This window comes from Bos indicus, chromosome 5 (assembly GCF_029378745.1).
Source record: "Bos indicus isolate NIAB-ARS_2022 breed Sahiwal x Tharparkar chromosome 5, NIAB-ARS_B.indTharparkar_mat_pri_1.0, whole genome shotgun sequence".
NCBI classification, from domain to species: Eukaryota; Metazoa; Chordata; class Mammalia; order Artiodactyla; family Bovidae; genus Bos; species Bos indicus.
This window is the reverse complement of record NC_091764.1, coordinates 74,915,089-74,924,566: the sequence shown is the minus strand read 5'-3', so window position 1 is coordinate 74,924,566 and position 9,478 is coordinate 74,915,089. Positions and strand designations below refer to the sequence as shown.

The window sequence follows — 9,478 nt, the reverse complement described above, 5'->3', positions numbered from 1 at the left end:
CTGTGTGCTAAGCTTGAGAGAGTTGACACTGTAGGGATGAAATATTTTTCATTTCTTTCTTCCTAGTTTGTTTGGCTAGTATATTGACAAAAGATAGCTTAACAAGAGAAAAACAAACAAACGTTTAGTAATATATATCTTCTGTGTACATGGGAGATTCCCACGAAACTGAGTAACTCCCTGAAATAGCCAAAAAGTATCACCTTAAATATCATCTTCAGCTCAGGCAAAAGAAGATATTGTGGGAGAGGCTGGCCGGACAGACTGACATTTGTCTGCAATGCCAGAGGCACAGGCCTGGAAGCAAATGTCCTGGTTCTACTACCAGTAGCTGCTGGTCACAGCTCTCTACATGCTGGAGCCCTGGGAGCGGACTGTGTTCAATTCCATGCTGGTTCCCATTGTGGGGATGGCACTGCATACAGGATATGTAGTCATGCCTCAGCAAATCACAGCGATGCTGCACTGCTTAAAAACTGTTCAGTGACCAGGATGTAACCGAAATCAAAAGGTTCCTTAGGGAAGAGTCACCATCTGAAGTTGGAATGAGACTTCATCAGATGTCATAAGAAACTCTACTAGATGTAGCTAATCCTATGAATATAAAGACCAAAATTCATGAGTAGAACAAGAAAACAATTCTTATGCATTGTGTCTTTTATTTTTAAAGCAAGCTCTTGTAGCTTTTGTCTATTTTAATATTGTAGTCATTTGTACTTTGATATCAGTATTTTCTTAACCTTTGTGACTGTTTCAGTATTACTCAGTGAAAGCTTTTCTTAATGTAACTTTGATTACATTTTAATTACCTTCTATTTCTAATACCGAAGTCATTAGTTGGGCTTCATCATTCTTGCTATGATGTGGCATATACATCTGCCTGGAGATATTTCTACTCTTGACCAAATTTTTGTAAGAAAAAATTCAAGATTTTGGGTAGGGGGCTGAGGAGGGAGAATATTTAATTGAGAACTATTTACAAAACATTTTTTTGTAAGTTTGAACTCAGGAGTGCATTTTAGCTATCTGCACTCTACTTGTATCACCATTTGCTTTAAAACTATTAAAGTGTTTCTTAACAATGGAAAAAGAAAGATCTTGCTAAAGTTAAAATAAGGAACATTTCACCTTTTAAATATTTAATTCTGTGTGGACTCACTTCCAAAAAACTTTGGTGATGGTTCTTACAACAAATGGCGGTTAAGAAGCATTATTATAAAGTGCTTATATACTGTAGTTTTTAATAGAATGTAAATCAGTTTCATCTCAGGGCCATTAGTAACAATGTACTTCCTTAAATTTAGATTCATGATTGTAATGGGTGCTACAAATGACCTGGTCTTAATGACACAGATCATCACAATGGTGTGATCACTTACCTAGAACCAGACATCCTGGAATGCGAAGTCAAGTGGGCCGTAGGAAGCATTACTATGAACAAAACTTGTGGAGGTGATGGAATTCCAGATGAGCTATTTCAAATCCTAAAATATGATGCTGTGAAAGTGCTGCACTCAATATGTCAGCAAATTGGAAAACTCAGCAGTGGCCACGGGACTGGAAAGGGTCTGTTTTCATTCCAATCCCAAAGAAAAGCAATGCCAAAGAATGTTAGCAAAGTTATGCTCAAAATTCTTCAAGTTAGGCTTCAGGAGTATGTGAACCAAGAACTTCCAGATGTACAAGCTGGATTTAGAAAAAGCAGAGGAACCAGAGATCAAATTGCCCACATTCTTTGGATCATAGCAAAAGCAAGGAAATTCCAGGGGAAAAAAAAAAATTATTCTTGTTTCATTGACCATGCTAAAGCTTTTGACTGTGTGGATCACAACAAACTGTGGAAAATTCTTAAAGAAATGGAAATACCAAACCACCTTATCTTTCTCCTGAGAAACATGTTCATGGGTCAAGAAGCAACAGTTAGAGTTGGACATGGAACAATGGACTAGTTCAAAATTGGGAAAAGAGTACCTCAAGGCTGTATATTGTCACCCTGCTTATTTAACTTTTATGCAGAGTACATCATGAGAAATGCCAGGCTGGATAAATCACAAGCTAGAATCAAGATTGCCAGGAGAAATATGAACAACCTCAGATATGCAGATGATATCACTTTAATGGCAGTAAGTGAAGAGGAACTAAAAGCTTCTTGATGAGGGTGAAAGAGGAGAGTTAAAAAGCTGGTTTGAAAGTCAACATTCAAAAAACTAAGATCATGGCATCCGGCCCCATCACTTCATGGCAAATAGAAGAAAAAGTGGAAGCAGTGACAGATTTTATTTTCTTAGGCTCCAAAATCACTGCAGACAGTGACTGCAACCATGAAATGAAAGGATCCTTACTCCTTGGAAGGAAAGCTATGACAAAGACCTAGACAGCATATTAAAAAAACAGAGATATCACTTTGCTGACAAAGGTGCCTATAGTTAAGTTATGGTTTTTCCAGTAATCATGTATGGATGTGAGAGTTGGATCATAGAGAAAGCTGAGCACCAAGACTTGATGCTTTTGAATTGTGGTGCTAGAGAAGACTCTCGAGAGTTCCTTGGACTACAAGGAGATCAAACCGGTCAATCCTAAAGGAAATCAACCCTGGATACTCATTGGAAGGACTGATGCTTAAGCTGAAGCTCCAGTGCTTTGGCCACCTGACAGAAGCTCAGACTCATTGAGAAAGACTCTGATGCCGGCAAAGATTGAAGGTAAAAGAAGAAGGGGGCAGCAAAGGATGAGATGATTAGATAGCATCACTGATTCAAAGGACAAGAACTTGAGCAAACTCAGGGAGATAGTGAAGGACAGGGAAGCCTGGTGTGCTTCAGTTCATGGGATTTCAAAGGGTCAGACATGACTGAGTGACTGAACAACAACTTCCTTAAATTTAGTTCTGTGGTGGTAATGGGTGCTACAACTGGGATTGTATATTGCAATATGATGAGGTGAATTGTTACAGACCATAACAAAAAGAAATGTAAACTTGGTTAAAATGCTCTCACCCTTTGTACTGTTTATTTTTTCAGATTTTTATTCCTTACATGTAAAATAGCTACCTATTTCTTTGGTATAAACTCATTAAATTAAATAAAAAGGATGTTGGGACTGGAGAGTCACTTATGAAAGTTTACCAGGAAAAGCACAGTAAAAGTGGGTGAGGCTGTTATGCATATTTAAGTCCTTACCTTCTCCTTGGATAAGTGTTTCTAGAAATTTAGAGCCAGCCATCCTGGCTGCGCAGTGGTAAAGAATCCACCTGCCAATTCAGGAAATACAAGAGATGCAAGTTTGATCCCTGGGTCGGGAAGATCCTCTAGAGTAGGAAATGGCAACCTCCTCCAGTATTCTTACCTAGAAAATTTCACGGTCAGAGGAGCCTGGTGGGCTTCAGCACATGCAGTGGCAAAGAGTGGGACACAGTTGAAAGACTGAGCACAGGCTGTCCCTGGTACGAATAGGGAGACACCCTTACAGAAAAAGATTTCCCTTATAAATGTAACTGTTTCTTACCAAAAGGTAACTTATACTCAGTTTTTAGAGCTTCTCTCATGTCTGCTGTTCTTTTTTTTTTTTTTTAATCATCATCTTAAAATAATCAATAGACCAAAGAGGTGTATTTTGGGGTGGTATATTTTGCTGCCCTTCAAGGCAGCCTGTGGGCACCTGGGCGGCTGTGAAGGACAGTAAGGAGTGGAGGTCACAGAGGCGCAAATCAATAGATTAGGGTAGAAAAAGGATCTGGACTGTGAGGAGAGCCTGGAGGGAGAAAAGAGGAAGCCAGGTGACCAGCGGACTGACTCCTGCAGGACACTTCCTCTCAGGTTTGGAGTCTCCTCCCACCAAGAAGTGCTCAGTCAACCAAACACTTCTGACGGATCAATGGCTACTGTTTAGCCAGACCCTGGGCTGAGGTTACAGACTTCCTAAGTTAGAAAAGGCACTACTTGGTACAGTCCTGGCCAGCAAGGTGCACCCGTTGACTGTAAGGCCAGGTGAATGAGTGCTCCAAGATGTGGTCACTAAAGGTACCCCCGTGGCCCCCACCATGTACCCTAATAAGGGCCTGCGACCGTGGTGACGTGAAGAAGCCCGCCCACAGTCACAAAGGGAGTCGGTCAATAAAAAAAAAAAGAAAAAGAAAAAAAAGGGAGTTGGTCAAGTTTAGCCCGGGTAAGACGTGGCCGAAGCGGGTCTCAGCCCGGAGACGGACGCGGGGGGTGTCCCCAAAGAGACTCTAGGCACCTGGGGGGGCATCACTGCAGAGGCCTGCCTGCCCTTGCAGAAAGTTTGCCCGCAGACGTTCGGTGTGGCTTAGGGGCGGGGCCTCAGGGTAGGACGCCCGCCCCGCCTGCGCCGGCCCCGCCCTGCCCGCGCCGAGCCTGCCCTTATAAGGTGAGCGCTGCCAGCGCGCTGCATCTGAACGGCTGTCGTCACCTGTGTTGGTCTGCCGGCCTCCTGATGCAGCCCGCCCGCCGGGGGCAACATTCCAAGGCCGCGCCTCCCAATGCCTTCCTGCCGGGAAGCGCGCGCCTCGCCTTGCCTCCCGGGGAGGCGACCCGTGGGCTTCCGCTCCCGTTGGGGCGCGCACGACCCCCCGACCACGCCCGGCCCGGTCCCGGGTCCGAGCACTTTCCTCGGCTCCATCCCGCTCAAAGGAGCCTTAGACCCGCGGAGCAAGCGAGCAGGAGTGGTTGAGCCGGCCAAGGGGGTAGTGCTGGACCCCCCGAAAGTTTGGAGTCTGGTGGGAGAAATATCAGCCTCCTTTCAAGGACGGCCCAGCCCACTCGGCGCCTGCTAAGTGCCTGGCATCAAACTCGACTTTTAAAAAGTCAATTGCCCCTTCCAGCTTGCGTGGTATGGCTTAGTAAGAGCCAGCACTCTAGAACCACACGACCTGGGTACAAATGTAGCTTACTGGCTTCTCGTCCCCAAAGGTCGCAGGTAACCCGAACCCCGGCTGTCTGTAATTCTGAGTTCAGCCTTAGCCCTTGGACTTGTTTGCCAGTGTTAGGGGGCATGGGTGCAATTTTTAAAAACAACACTGTACTTCTTTTCCATGTTGCAGTAAATCCTGGTTAACGACAGGAAGAATGTCTTGCCGGATTTCCCTGACATCTTAGCAATCTCTTTTTAGCAAAGCAAAGACTGGGTCTCAGCCTGGAACCCTTGGGCAAGAGATAGAAGCTAGGTAAATTCAAACACATGACTGTGTGTGTGTGTGTGTGCGCGCACGAGATAGAAATAATTTAAGAGTTTCCATCCAGGGTTTAAAATTGCTATTTACGGCACTTGTGTTTTTAGTTTGAAAATGTTCACACGTACCAGAGTATAGAGAATAATAGTACAACGATCCTTCATACATTAATCTAATGTTCACTTTAAAAATACACACGTGTTAAAACATGAGGTGACTTTTCAGAAGAGAAAAATAAGACAAAAGTATAAAGAGTGCAGAGGCAAAACTGAGCTTGCTAACTGTCTGAGGCTTGGCGCGGACCTCCTGGGGATGCGCTGAGCCGAGCCAGTGAAGGAGGCCCTCTCCTGCTCGCCTGCCAGGAGAGGAGGGGAGATGAGAGCTGCTGTCTCCCATTGAGAGCCCAGATTGGCCTTGGCCTTGGCCTAGGACACATGTAAATTCCTCCATGCCAGAGTACCCCACTCGGCTGCCTCTAGATTCAAGTCTTCTTGCCTGGGTTACTTCTCCAATCGCTTTGTTGTCTGCCCACCTGTTGGCTGGGGCCACCTGGGCCCCAGGTGCCCATCCTGCACACTGGGACCAGAGGAATTTTCTAAACCATAAATATTACTACCTGTCTTCCTTATAAACCCCTCCATGGGTCCCTGCTGCTGCTACTGCTAAGTCACTTCAGTCGTGTCTGACCCTGTGCGACCTCATAGACGGCAGCCCACCAGGCTCCCCTGTCCCTGGGATTCTCCAGGCAAGAACACTGGAGTGGGTTGCCATTTCCTTCTCCAATGCATGAAAGTGAAAAATGAAAGTGAAGTCGTTCAGTCGGGTCCGACTCTTCGCGTTCCCATGGACTGCAGCCTACCAGGCTCCTCCGTCCATGGGATTTTCCAGACAAGAGTACTGGAGTGAGGTGCCATCGCCTTCTCCGCCATGGGTCCCTAGTGCCTGCCAAAAAAAGACCCAACTTCCCTGGTGGCTCAGGTAAAGAATCTGCCTGCAGTGTAGGAGTCAAGGGTTCAATCCCTGCGTCAGGAAGATCCCTTGGAGAAGGGAATGGCAACCCATTCCAGTATTCTTGCCTGGAAAGTTCCATGGACAGAGGAGCCTAGTGGGCTACAGTCCTTGGTGTCACAGAGTCGGACATGACTGAACAACTTTCACTTTCACTTAGCAGGGCAGCCTGCCAGTGGTCTGGGGTTCACAGACTCCTCAGTCCTTTTTTCCTACCACATTCTCTTTACACTTGACTCTCAGGCCTGAAGCATTTGATCATTCAGGAAATATTTAACTTGATAGGATGCAGCACCAGAAATGGCGTTCAGCAGTGGTGAGCAGCACAGCAAGGCACGGGCCGTGCCCCCTCTCCTAGAGTTTACTGTCTAATTTGTTTGCTGTTGTTCAGCCGCTCAGTCATGTCTGACTCTTTTCGACCTCATAAACTGTATCACACCAGGCTTCCCTGTTTTCTACCATCTTCAGGAGTTTGTTCAGACTCATATCCATTGAGTCGATGATGCCATCCAACCATCTCATCCTCTGTCTAATGGGAGAGTTAAATACATAAGTGTAAGAAAATTATTTTAATGGGTCATGTGCTATAAAGGACCTACAAAGTAGCAAGAGCGTTTTTGCCCTTTGCCTAGAAGACTGCCACCCCACTCTTACCTGCTCTGTCCTTTGCCCAGTGGCTCTTGCCATCCTCTTAGATGCTGGTACAGTGTCATCAGCTCCGTGGGGTATCTTTGCATGTCTTTATTAGGGTTTTGATCACACCGAGGTAGTGATTCACATGCCTGTCTCTCACACTGGACCATAAATTCCTCAAGGATATCCCTTACTCTGGTTGGCCTAGTGCTCTCAGTGCTTAGTAGGTGCACTGAAATTGTTGGATGACTATTGAAGCAGCAAGCCTTCGCACCAGGACCCCCAGTCCCAGAGTAATTCAACCTTAAGTCAATATTTATTCAGTTATGTTTAAAGGAACCATTTCTTTCGTTTAGTAAATCAGAGTGTGCTAAGCTCCCCCCCCCACCCCCAGCCTCCTTATGGACCAGTGGATTTACAGAGGCTGAGTGCTGTGCTGTGACAAATCATGGGGCTGCCAGCAATTAAGCTCACCTTGCCCAGTGGAGTATCAATTGAACAGGGCCTTCTTGGGTGAAGGCAAGACTGAGTGTCAGGCTGAGAAAACAGGGGGATTTGAAGGAGGCAAAGTGGTGTGAACATATGCAGCCACTGGGGTGTGGTCCCAGTGGGGTGTGGCCCCCAGTAGGGTGTGTCTGGAACATCTGGTCTCCTGAGTGAGCCAGGAGCTGAGGCAGGTATGTTAGGGCCCGATGGGAAGGGCCTTTCATGAGAGCTCACTTTCTCCTGTTGGTGAACAAAGGGTTAGACATGGAATCTAAGTCAGTGACTGTTCAAGGTATTAGGTGTAAAATAAGCTACAAGGATACACTGTACAACAAGCGGAATGTAGCCAATATTTTGTAATAACTGTATGTATATGGAGTATAACTTTATAAAATTATGAATCACTATACTGTATACCTATGACATATAATATTGCACATCAAGTATTCTTCAATTAAAAAAAATTCCTCTTCCGTATGGGATCTCTGAGGCCATCGGAGAGATGGGAGAAAGCCAGAGTGGGGTGGCCCTAACCCATCTCCCTTGGCTCTCAGAACACTGGAGCCAGAGGGGACCTTGCCAATGGAGGCCAACTCCCTGGTTTGATGGATGTGGAAATGGAGGCCCAGAGAGGCTGAGATTGTATGGGGGTTAGTCTCATAGTGAGTCTGGAGACTCAGGCCCCTGGCTCCTAATCCAGTGCCCCCTTCTTTCCTTTGTTTTATCTTGGGAGTCTGCAGAAAGATGGAGGGGCTGCAAGAAATGTCCAGTCTGAAAGAAGCTGGGTTGTGTGCTAGCCCAGACCCCAACCTGGGAGACCCGTGTCCTGGCTGCACTCGGCCACCCTCTTCCAATGAACACTCCAGCTGGAGACACTGCCCTATGGGAGCTGCAGATCGAGATGGGTGGGACCAGGTGAGCCTGTAGCCCATGGCTCTGAGCCTGAGTTCTCTTCCCTTTCCTCTTATGTGTGTGGGGGATTGGGGTGGGGGAGCCCTCCCCCACCCAAAGATAAGAGGAGACCCTTCTTCCTTCTCTCTCACCCCACCCCTAGCCTGAGCCTGGAGGAGTGGCCAGGGAGGATAAAGCCTCTGGGAACCTGTTTTACCTAGGAACTTGCTGCTTCCCTCCAGGCCTCAGGATTAGGGTAGTGGCTTCTAGTTCTTTCTTTCTGGAGACACTGGATATGGTCTGAAATCCAGGCGGGGGCCCTCCCCAAGTCTTCCTGGCAACTTTGACCTTCATCACAGACTTTGCCTTCTCAGTTCACCTACCTTTGCCATGTGGGTTTCATGTCTCCAAGGGGACCCACAGCTTCTTGAGGGCTTTGAGACCTTTCTGTGGGTTTGAGACCCAGTGTCTGCAATCAGAGGGTCTTACAGCAGGGAGGGATTGGGGCCTCTTCCCAGGGAAGGCAGTGCACATCCTGGGTAAGATCTGGGACTTTTCTTTTTCTGTGAAGTCGTTCAGTCATGTCTGACTCTTTGTGACCGTGTGGACTGTAGCCTGCCAGGCTCCTCTGTCCATGGGATTCTCCAGGCAAGAATACTGGAGTGGGTTGCCATTTCCTTCTACAGGGGATATTCCCAACCCAGGGATCGAATCCGGCTCTCCCGCATTGCAGGCAGACTTTACTGTCTGAGCCACCATGGGTTCCATTTTCTCTAATATTTATATATTTATTGGCTGCACAGGGTCTTAGTTATAGCATGCAAGATCTTTAGTTGCAGCATGCAAACTCTTAGTTGTGGTATGTGGGATCTAGTTCCCTGACCAGGGATCAAACCTAGGCGTCCTGCATTGAGAGCCTGGAGTCCTAGCCACTGGACCACCAGGGAAGTCCCCATGTTGACATTCTTGGGAATGAAATGGCCAAGGCTGAGGGAGATTTCAGGCTCCTGGGATTCAGGAAGGGTCAGATCCATGGACCTCCCCAAGATGTTTCTTTTCCTGGTGATTTCTGTGCCTTTGGCTGTTGGTCCTGAATGAGATGACTTTTGGGGTTAGGAGTGTCTGAGATCCATCTCAGGAGTCCCACCAGTGGACTCCACCATGGCTGAGTTTGGGGACCGCCTCTCCAGGCCCTCTCCCGGAGTGCCCTCTCATCAAAGTTTGGATTCTGGGAACAAAAGTCGGGGTGAGTCACAGGCCTGCCCCAGGATA

At 46.9% G+C, this 9,478-nt stretch overlaps 1 pseudogene; it reads left to right on the top strand.

Moving 5' to 3' along the window:
• Window positions 1–277: 277 nt before the first annotated feature.
• LOC139183006 (serine palmitoyltransferase small subunit A pseudogene) lies at window positions 278–505 on the top strand (annotated as a pseudogene).
• The last annotated feature ends 8,973 nt before the right edge of the window (window positions 506–9,478 follow it).